At 39.5% G+C, this 10,896-nt stretch overlaps 1 long non-coding RNA gene across 1 annotated transcript in view; it reads left to right on the top strand.

Annotated features, from left to right (window-relative positions):
- The window catches only part of LOC118766782, a 19,988-nt gene extending 9,763 nt beyond the window's left edge, over nt 1-10,225 (top strand). Inside the window, exons 2-3 of the long non-coding RNA XR_005002693.1 lie at nt 7,224-7,230; nt 10,158-10,225. This is a non-coding gene — a long non-coding RNA (uncharacterized LOC118766782). The remainder of the gene's footprint in view (nt 1-7,223; nt 7,231-10,157) is intronic.
- The last annotated feature ends 671 nt before the right edge of the window (nt 10,226-10,896 follow it).

The raw sequence follows: 10,896 nt of genomic DNA, 5'->3' as shown, positions 1-10,896 counted from the left end.
TTTTGTTGATATGTGTGTGAAATGAGGCATTGTTGCTTATTTCTATTTCAAGATCACGCACCGTATTTGATCCTGGGATCGTTGCTCCACTTGGTTAAACGTACTGTTCTGATTCCTGAGCAGTGCTTGACTGGTAGCGGAGGGCCTGGAATTTACTTGCATTAAATTGTTTGTTGTTATCCTCAGCCCATGTATAGATGACATTTAGATCTTTCTGTGACAGCGTAGCATCAGAGGTTTCCTTGACTAACTGTCCGACTTTGGTGTCGTCGGCATAGCTAGTAAGTATGACTGCCTCTGTCACTGATGGCATATCCGATAGGGCTACCATGAAAAGCATTGGCCCCAGCACAGTGCCCTGGGGCACCCCACTCACTATTGGTATCTCTGTGGAGAGAGCTCCGTTGACTGCTACAATTTGGCTCTTGTTCTTTAGGAAATCATGCAGCCACTCTCCGACTTTACCTGTGATGCCGAGTACCCGTATTTTGTGGCATATCATTCCATGGTCGACCTTGTCAAATACCTTCACAAAATCGAGGTATACCACATCCACCTTTGAGCAGTTCATTAATTGCTTCAGTACCCAGTCATAGTGTCGCAGAAGCTGTGTAAGACGGGCGAAAGCCATGTTGGATGTCAGAGAGCAGGTCATTATCCTCAAGGCACTCAGTCTCTTCCTGACAATGCGCTCCATGACTTTACTGACGTGGGAGGTCAGGGAGACAGATCTATAATTCCTAGCCTCTGTCCTGCTTCCTCCCTTATGGATAGGGTATATTATTCTCTCTTTTAGTTTTTTGGGGAGTTTCCCCATCCTGAGGGACTCCTGGAAAAGGATTTGAAGCGGTCTAGCTAGAGCTCTTTTTTACATTTCTTTAGGAGGATTGCAAGGAACCCATCAGGGCCCGTTGTCGAGTTCGAGTTCAGCTCTTCAATGGCTGATATCACATCTGGTTCCTCTATGATGTTATCAATAGTTGCCATTTCACAATCCGTGTCATCGGGGTCAAATAACCTATCCGACACATTCACTCGTAGCTTCCCCAGCGGTATGTTGAAAGCACTCTTCTATTGTGCATTCAGTAATTCACTGATTCTCTGGGGGTCCGCAGTTGGTGAGCCATTTTCATCTAGTAGCGGTCCTATTTTGTAGCGCACAGAAGCATATCTATAGAAGGCCTTAGGGGTCCGCTTTAATGTTTTTGATAGCCCTGGCTTCCTTTTCTGCCCTTTCTTTTTTATGGGAAAGTTTCAGTGCGTTTTCAATCTCAAGCAAGGTGCATTCGAGGTGGATTCGTCTGAAATCTTTTAGATGTCGATTTAGATGGTTTGAGATTTTTGCTCTTCGTGTCATTAGTACCTGGGTATTATATTTTTCTTCGCCCGTTGATTTGTTGTTCTCTTTGGGGTAAACTTACTGCAGATATCATACATGGTCGCCATGAAGGTCTGTAGTTTCATGTCGACGTTTTCCCCTGGGAGGATGGTGGACCAGTTACATTTCAGGAACTCTTTCTCAATGCCCTTCCAGTCAGCTTTGTGGAAATTCAGGCTAGATGTGAGATGAGTGTTTCTAGTATTTCGTATGTCCGTGGTCTTTTGTGGTTCATACATCACTAACTCTATTAAATTATGGTCCGAAAAGAGCGTCGTTGTCACTCTCACAACATGTATGAGTGCCGAGATGTTTGCGAAACATAGGTCCAGGATATTCTTTCAGGGGTGATGCACCATCTGCTCCATAAAGAGTGCGTCAGTGAAGTCAAGCAAAGACTCTGCATGCTTCCGATTTTAAAGTGACATACTTGAAAGGGGACAACCCTCTGGCCATTTTACATGAGGGAGGTTGAAATCCCCTAAGAGAAGTATGTGCAGATCATTGTCTCGTTTTTTGGAGGCACTCTTCAAATGAGTTCTCATGATCTGGGGCATCTGGTGGGCGATATGTGGTACATATTACCATCCTCATCTGTTTAATGTGTACTACCAGAGTATCACATACAGTGTTGGAGTGCGGCAAGAATACCATAGGCGTGACATCATCACGGATATATATATATATGTAGAAAGATAAATATAGATATAGCCGGTTTATGGGGTTACTCGGGGTTTCACGTCCATAAAGCGCTTAGCTTTACAGCGTTTCTTCAGACCCTAAACCCGTTGGCCTATGGCCTCTCTAGAAATGGAGGAGAAAAAAACTTCGTTACTATTTGTCAACACCAAGTTATTGTCTCCCTTTGATTGGTATTCATAATTGACCCTCTTAGTTTCTGGATCCCAGAACGTCAGCAGTAATTTTTTGAAGTGCAAGCAGGGTCCAGAAACTTCTGTTCTGGAGTTAAGGATGTTCCCCGGGTCGAGGGAGTCCTTTAAAGCCTCGTTCTTTCGGCAAGGCACAGCTTACAACGTTTAGTCTCACAGATGTAGGGGCCTGGAATTTCTAAGATCTTTCATGATATTACGTGTGGAGTTCCTTCGTCTTCCAGCCACTATACATGGCTAGCTAAGGACGTAGGAAATCTCGTCTCACAGATCCTGAAAGAGGATCTGTGGTTGGCGAGGCGCTGCTTGAACGTGTTTCCGGAACAGCCGGTGTATTTTCGTGTTCCTTTGTTTACGACGCTGTTTTTGTTGACGTTGATGCCGCTGCTTCCGCTCTTGACGCTGATATTGGTGCTGTTAGTGCTAGCGTAGGGGACATAATCGGTGGTGGTGTTATTGCTGTTGTTGGAGCAGTTATCGGCGCTATCGAGGTGGCTGATATCGCTGTTGATATTGTCATCATTAGCGATGTTGCTGCTACTATTTCTGTTCGGGATGCTGTCATTGTTAATATTGCTATCATTGACGATGGTGATGCTATGTCTTCTTCTCGGGTTCCTGCTGCTGTAATAGTCATTGGCAAAGCTGCTGCTGTTACTACCAGGGTCGATTACCACTTTAGCTTCATATACGACTCCCTCAGTTTCGCAATGGTCTCCCACTGGGCATCTGTTGTAAACCCTGCATGAACATCCTACCACCGTTCGTGGCCTAGGGGTGTTAATTGGAATGCTCTTAATATTGGGGGCGCAGCTAAAAGAGACCCTTAGGTTGTACTGTTGAAAGTGTGATCGTTTGAAGTGTTTATATATATACACACGATTGTACTTACCCACTATTTAAGTGCTAATATCACCTTTCTTTTCCTCACCCTCTTTTGTAGATTTACTGTAACCGAGGCAGATAATCACCAGTGTCCTCATATTTCAGGTTTTAACACACACACACATATATATATATATATATATATATATATATCCTCTTAGATCATCTTCTAAAGTCGCATGCCACATCAAGAGTAAGTTGCATATCGTCTGCCCCCATCCATTTCTTAATTTGCAGACAACAAAAACAAAACTCTTAGAATTTATTACGTTAAGATTTTATTTAATTTCAGTTATTTTTATCAAGACATTTCAATAAAATCTTTCCTTTATTCATTTTTAAAAATCATTCATTTGTTCAATCATTTCGTTAGTTTTATATTATAATACTTCTTTCTTTCATTTTTCTTCTTTTTTTTTTTTGCTTTGTTTTCCTTTCTTGGAGTTCGCTTCATTTTTATTCATCTCACGTATTATCAGCAATGGAAGACTGTAAGACATGTTAAAAAATAGATTTTCTGGGGGGACTTGAAGGACATTTCTGGGATGGAATGGGGGTGTTGGGTGTATGATTTCGGTGGGTTAAAGGGAATTGGTAGGAAAAATTTGCGTGTGATAGAAATAGAGATAGATTGATGAGATGAAGGGAGAGGAAAGACATCTGCATTTATGTGTGTGAGCTTGCTTTTGCATGTGAGTTTAGATATGTGTGTCTGAAGATATTGCGACAGTGGATGACTATTTCTGATCAGGTTTAAAAAAAATCCTTAGTTATATAATAGTAAATATTCTTGAGTTTTGTGAGTTTATGCGAATGTGTCTATGTGCATGTGAATGAGTACAAATAAGATTAAACTAGCGTTTGTATTTCTGTGTGTGCTAGCTTTCTATCTAATGTTTAGGACACCGAGTTGGGGTGAAGGGCGTGAAAAATATTTACAAAGGGAAAAAGGGAATGACTGAATAAAAAAAAAAATGTACAATCTTTTGATAGTTCACTTAATATCATTCGTGTTCGTGTGTATTCATTTACTATAAGCTGAAGTTTCATCCCGTCGCCATTCCGAGTTTCTTGTTCTTGAAACATCGAATAATGGTATAACTACTACATTTATTCAATACTTTTGCCCTCTCGTTCGAACATCCAAACGTATGCACTCATACGCGCGTGTCTGAATAACCAAATAGGTATGTGAGCACGTAAATGTGTATGTGTATATATATACACACGTGCGTGTGTGTATATATATATGTATACGCACACAAGCAGATATGCGCGCGTGTGTATATATATATATACACACACACGCGCGCACATAAGCAGATATGCGTGTGTGTATATATATATATGTATGTATGTATATATGTATACGCACACAAGCAGATATGTGTGTGTGTGTATATATATATATATACACGCACACAAGTAGATATGTGTGTGTATATATATATATATATATAATATTCACATACACACATACATTAATAAACAAAATGTAAGCAGGAAATGAGTAGAATGTCGCTTGATTTCTATCTGATGGACTGTAAGTTTATACTACTGGGAATCAGAGAGAGAAAATGTTTGTCACAAAACACACACTATTTCTCAACTAACCAATCAGGTGGTTTCTCCCATCGTGTGAAGGAAATGGAGACTGGCTAGATTTGAAGGTTACTAACAGGGAGAAAAAAATGATGATCAAAACCATTCTAGCCATAAGCACTTCACGCTTTCCTCTATTATTCAATGCGCTTCTCATTCCGTTTCGAAAAGGAAGAGTTATTTGAAGGCGATTTGTTTGCTACTATTAGCAAACTGAGCGATCACGATGAGGTTTTCTCATACATGGGTCTATCATATATTAATCGCGTGCGGTCTCGCTGGTGGCTTTTGGGAAATTAAGAATTAATATTATTTATATATTTGCAAGAACATTGAATGGGAATTAATGCAGTAGCTGCAAAGATTTTCAACATAAAACGATGTTGGAAATTTTCTAAGCTAAAAGCTCAGTTCTGTAATGATTGTGCTACAGATCACAAATCAATCACAGAAAAAGGGATTAGTTTTTCTCCCCTTATATTAAAGAGTTCCTATGTTACTTTTCTTAGAGTATCGTGCATTTCAAAACTGGTTCACCGATGCCGTCCCGTGTGGTACTGTCACACAGAAAGCGCTATAACCGCCCTTCGACGAGTAACCTTGTAGGTCTTTTCTGTCGGAGGATGGTTATGTCTTCTTCTATATATAGGATGTTTTATTAAACTAACATTACTATTTGACTGGTAATTTACTACAAAGGATCACAGGCGATGGGATTCGAACACAGGCGTTAAGGAACTGGAACAAACACCGCAAAACATTTCGTCCGACAATCTAAAGATTTTATCAATCCCATGACCCTGATACTAGATACTAAAAATTCTTTCAAATTTTGGCTGAAAGGCAGCAATTTTGAGGGGAAAGGGACAAATCGATGACATCAACCTCAATATATGACTGGTACCTTATTTTATTGACTCCGAAAGGATAAAAGGAAACGTTGACCTCGGTAGAATTCGAACTCAGTGTTAAGATCCATCACAAATACTACAAGGCAGGTTTTCTTGACGTTCTAGCGAGTCTACCAATCCACTGCCATGAGATTAATAACTATAATTTCTAATAATTTAAAACATGACTCAACACCTTAAGATACGTGTGACGTGCATCTGACCAACTTCACCCAGGGTGGATAAAAGAGAATGGTGGGGGGATGGGGACAATTTGATCAGGTATTGGCTGTTTTAACGGAGAGGAGAAAAATAACTGAGTAGCTGATCAATCATAATCGATATCGATTACCAGAACCGTCTGGTTATGAAGTAAACTGTGATGAAATCAGAGTCGGTCACTAGAGGTCAGCGTCTTTTATTCAATGTGTAATGGCTTCTATTAACTTAAAGTAATATGAATGCAACACTGAAGCTGCTATGTTTATGATGTTCTTACACAGCATCAAAGACGAAGTTAAGGTTAAATGCTGTTAAAGGCAGATCGTGGACAACAAAACGATATTCTACAAAGGCTAAAAACAGAGTCGCACCTCGAATTCTTTCAGTATAGTGGTAACCGCCATGATTTCGTGGGTATTCGGTGCCATCAGCTACGATATTTCTTCCGGGTTTACGATCCGAGTTCAAATTCCACGGAGGTCATCTTTGTGCTTTATCCCTCCGGGGTCGATGCAATAAGTACCAGCCGACCACTGGGGTCTGTGTAATAGATTTTCCTCTCCCTATAAAATTGCTAGCCTTGTGCCTTTTGTAGAAAGAATTATTAAAAAAATAAAAAAGAAGGCGGCGAGCAGAACCTGTTCAAATCCCAAGTCCGGACAAGATACCCATCAACAACTTCAGCTTCCGTGGTTTATAGTTCAAGAGCCTAAATACAGAAGCGATGAAAATAAGCACAGTTGCATCAAATTGCGAAGACGCTGTACATAATACCCGAAAAGGGATCGGAAGCAAATGTTGATGGTTGACTTAATCAAACACCTTCAATTAATCTAAATAGATTAGAGCCTCAATGAAGCTATATTCATTACAAATTTTCTCAATAGAAAATATTTGTATATCATAATTTTTCATCATATAAAGACCAGCCGACTATTTCGTATTCTTACGGCGGTAATTTATTTCAGAAATAGTGTATTTGCTTGTAAATAGCGTTAAACGGGAAATTTAATCTATATTTCAATTAATACGTATTTATACACACAATCCTCTAGTACAACTGATCTGTAAGAATACTTTAAAATTATCCTGTATTATGAATTTAGAGAATGCATTAATTTTATTTCTCGTAATTTTTTTTTTTTGTGACTTCCGTACTCAATCCAGTTTGAAGAACCACAACTAGACGGCGTTTCCCGAATAGTTATCTCCCTTGAAAATTCTTTTTAAATTAATGATAGTTATTTCCCTTGAATTATAGTAAATTTTTTATTTTACACTTTGTCTAAGGGAGATAATCCTCATAACTACCCTTATGAAAATCTATCAATGTTTTATTTTTAGCGCCAGAGATAGAAGAAACGTGATTATAGAGACGATCAAAGACAATTAAATAGCCTTTTGGAATATGGTTCGCGTATAAACTTAAAATTTCATTGTATTAGTATGGAAAGTTGCTGTTTAATGGATATATAAAATGAAATACAAGCATAAACATAATTATTACTGACGAACCGGTGGAATCGTTAGCATGCCGGATAAAACTTTTAGCAACATTTCTTCCGTATATACGTTCTGAGTTCAAATTCTACCGAGGTCGACTTAGCCTTTTATCCTTTCGGTATCGATATAATCTACTTGTTCCTCCCGCAAAACTGCTGATCTCGTGCCTATTATTGTAGAAAGAAGTATTCAAAAATAAAGGTAGCGGCGAACAGACCAAATAATTAGCAGGCCGGACAAAATGCTTAGCGGCATTTTGTCCGTTTTTACGATTTCACCGATGTCGACTTTGCCTTTCGTTCTTTCGGGGGTCAATGAGATAAGTACCAGTTGAACAAGGGGGTACATGTAATCAACTAGCTTACTCACCACCCCCGAATTTTAGGCCTCGTTCCTATTGAAAAATTATTTTTATTCTTAAGTACCAGAAAAAAAAAAAAAAAACTGGGGTCAATGTAATCGACTAGTCCCCTCCTACCAAATTTCAGGCCTTGTGCCTTTTGTAGAAAGGATTATTATTATTATTAAAATGGTTATGGTCAACTTTGCTTATCAATATTCCAGGATCGATAAAATAAAGTACCAGTAATGTACTGTAGTAAATATTACCGACAGTTTTCCCTCTACCAGAATTTATGATCATTTTTTGTCTATTAGAAACCATAGTTACCATTAATTGGCGCCGATGAATGATCAAAGGCCGGATCGGCGGATACGCTTCTGTGCCACTCGTCAAATAAACACCTTTTGATCCTCGCGGGTACAAGAGAGGGTGGGGTGGGGTGGGGTCTTTTTCAGTTGTACTTAAAGCTGCCAGTATATATATGTTTACGCACGTCTGCGTATATGTATGAGGATGCTGCGGTTCTCTATGATAGAAGATAAAGGCTGAGAGAGGTTTATGAGAATGTCTAGTGAGAGTTGTGGGAACGTTTAAATTGCAAATAGTGAGAAATAATTTCAAATTTTGGCACAGGGCCAGCAATTTCGGGGGAGTGGGGGTAAATCGATTACATCGACCCTAGTGAGCGACTGGTATTCTTTTTATCGATTCCCGAAAGGATGAAAGGCAAAGTCGACCTCGGTGGAATTTGAACTCAGAATGTAAAGACGGACGAATAAGCATCTTGCTAGGCGTGCTAACGATTCTACCAGTTCGTCACCTTTAACAACTACAATAATAATAATAATGTGTGAGGGCGCGTGGCTTAGTGGCTAGGGCATTCGGCTCACGACCGTAAGGTCGAGAGTTCAGTTCCCGGCGACGCGTTTTGTCCTTGAGCAAGACACTTTATTTCACGTTGCTCCCCAGTCCACTCAACTGGCAAAAGTGAGTAGTACCTGTATTTCAAAGTCTTGTCACACTTTGTGTCACGCTGAATGTCCATGAGAACTACGTTGAGGGTACATGTGTTTGTGAAGTGCTCAGCCACTTGCAGTTAATTTCACGAGCAAGCTGCTTCGTTGATCGGATCAGCTGGGACCCACGTCGTCGTAACTGACGGAGTGCTCCTTAATAATAATAATAATAATAATAATAATAATTACTACTATAAGCACAAAGCCTGAAATCTTGTGGGGAAGAGGGTTAAGTCGATTACATCGACCTCATTAATTGATAGGTACTCACGTTGTCAGTCCCAGAAAAGATGAAAGGCAAAGTCGACCGCGACGGAATTTGAACTCAAAAGCGAAAGCCGCTAAACAATTGGTCTGACGTATTAAAGATTCAACCAGCTAATCGCTTCAACAACAACAACAATGATGATGGTGGTAATAGTAGCTTCAAATGTTTGGCAGAAGGCCAGCAATTTTAGCACTGGTGGGGGCTTAATTGATTTTATTAACCCCAGGGCTCAAATGAATATTAATAACTGAGCGGCCAGACGGAGCTTTGCTAGACGGACTGACCCGTATAGAGGAGAAATCCAGCCTTATACACTTCCTTTAGCCATCAAACATCCCAATGACGACGATGACATTTTTCTTACGTTCGTTTGAATTAACTGTTTTTAAGCGTTCCTGGATTATCGATCAGTTCTTTCCAACACCCTCACACTCACGTATAAACACAACCACACACTCTCACCACGTTGCTGTTCTTTTTCGCCTTCCAAACTATACACAACACCACCGATTTGACTCCCATTGCCCCTCCTCTTTACAGTTGCCTAGTGGATAAGATATTTTTAATACCTGTTTCTTTATTACCCACAAGGGGACAAACAAAGACAGACATAGGTATTAAGTCGATTACATCGACCCCAGTGTGTAACTAGTACTTAATTTATCGACCCCGAAAGGATAAAAGGCAAAGTCGACCTCGGCGGAATTTGAACTCAGAACGTAGCGACAGACGAAATACGGCTACGCGTTTCGCCCGGCGTGCTAACGTTTCTGCCAGCTCGCCGCCCTAAAAGATATTTTTAATACCTTAACATAGAAATAAAGCTTACTGATTCGAATCCAATCTGAAATTGGAATAAGCCTCCCAATGTTTAATGGGGACCAAGCGTATTGAAATGTAGTAATAGTAGTAGTATGGGACATGTGCTGTAACATTGTGTCGCTGCACCCGCCAGTAACACCATACCCCAGCCACCTCCATCACAGATACAAAATGGAAATATTTACCTGGGTGTCTTTTAAAAGACGCAATACATAACATGACTGTATAGTTAGGCCCCTAAAACAGAACCTTTGTGTTTGTCACTGAAGCAGGAACAAAGATACTTTGTAGGGATGATGGTGGTGACGGTTTTGGGGTTTAGGTGCAATTTATTAAAGAAAACCAAAAAAACGAAGAGGTTATTTAACCCCAACTAAGCACTGCTTGCATAGACCCATGATCACTGGTGCTTCATCAGCGACTATCCCATCTATCATTCGGGCTGTCTATCTAGGACAACATTATCCAAAGTGTCTTTTCTTAAAGACAACAGGACATGATTAAAGGGAGATTTGACTTCTATTTCTAGCAGATAGAATGACTACATATTCACTCCTTCATTCATGTTGCTCTTTAATCACAGATCAATTCTAACTGTTCCAACTATGAACACTGCGATGCTAATAACCTGATGTTAGAATCTAAGCGCATATATACATGTATGTATACACACACACACACACACACACACACATATATATATATATATATATATATATATATATATATATACATGTATATATAAATATTTATGGGTGTAGGAGTGGCTGTGTGGTAAGAAGCTTGCTTCTTGACCATATGGTTCCGGTTTCAGTCCCACTGCGTGGCACCTTGGGCAAGTATCTTTTACTATAGCCTCGGGCCAACCAAAGCCTTGTGAATGGATTTGGTAGATGGAAACTGAAAGAAGCCAGTCCTGTGTGTGTGTGTATATATATATATATTATATATATATATATATATATACACACTACTGTTTACACTTTTACTTGTTTCAGTTATTTGAAAAAAATAAAAGAATATGTATACACACACATATATATATATATATACATACACATAAACATATATATATAT

The sequence above is a fragment of the Octopus sinensis genome, linkage group LG17 (genome assembly GCF_006345805.1).
Source record: "Octopus sinensis linkage group LG17, ASM634580v1, whole genome shotgun sequence".
NCBI lineage: Eukaryota > Metazoa > Mollusca > Cephalopoda > Octopoda > Octopodidae > Octopus > Octopus sinensis.
This window is presented reverse-complemented; position numbering and strand designations above follow the sequence as displayed.